Raw genomic sequence first — 930 nt, 5'->3', positions numbered from 1 at the left:
AAATTATAACCAACCAGTAAAGACAGTGATGATGAAATTGAAGAATTCTACCAAATTCTTCAGTCTAAAATTAATCAAACATGCAATCAAGATGTATTGATCATGACTGGCGACTGGAATGCAAAGGTTGGAAACAAAGAGAAAGGATCAGTAGTTGGAAACTATGATCTTGGTGATAGAAATGATGCTGGAGATTACATGACAGAATTTTATAAGACCAATAACTTCCTTACTGCCAATACCTTTTTTAAACAACATAAAAGATGACTCTACACATGGACCTCACCAGATGGGATACACAGAAATCAAATTATCTACATCTGTGGAAAAAGATGGTGGAAATGCTCCATATCATCAGCCAAAACCAGGCCAGGGGCAGACTGAGGAGCAGACCATCAATTGTTCATGTGCAAGTTCAGGTTGAAGCTGAAGAAAATTCAAACAAGTCCATGAAAGCCAAAATATGACCTTGAACATATCCCACCTGAATTTAGAGATCACCTCAAGAACCCATTTGATGAACTAGACACTAAAGAAAAAAGATCAGAAGAGTTGTGGAATGACAACAAGATACCATACAGAAAAGAAGCAAAAAGGCATTAAGAAAACAGAAAAAAAAAAAAAAAAGAATAGGATGTCAGAAGAGACAGTGAAACTTGTTCTCCAAAGCAGAGATGCTAAAGCAAATGGCAAGAGTGACGAGGGACAAGGGCTGAAGAGAAAATTTCAAAAGTCAGCTCAAGAAGACAAACTCAGATATTATTATGAAAAGTGCAAAGATCTGGAGTTAGAAAACCAGAAGGGAAGAACTCTTAGCATTTCTCAAACTGAGAGAACTGAAGAGAAATTCAAGCCTCCACTTGAAATATTGAAGGATTTTATGGTCACTATAAGGAGCTCTGGTAGCGTAGTGGTTATGAATCGGGCTGC

The sequence above is a fragment of the Chrysochloris asiatica genome, unplaced genomic scaffold, assembly GCF_000296735.1.
Source record: "Chrysochloris asiatica unplaced genomic scaffold, ChrAsi1.0 scaffold00125, whole genome shotgun sequence".
Classification (NCBI taxonomy): domain Eukaryota; kingdom Metazoa; phylum Chordata; class Mammalia; order Afrosoricida; family Chrysochloridae; genus Chrysochloris; species Chrysochloris asiatica.
Note: the sequence above shows the minus strand (reverse complement) of the source record.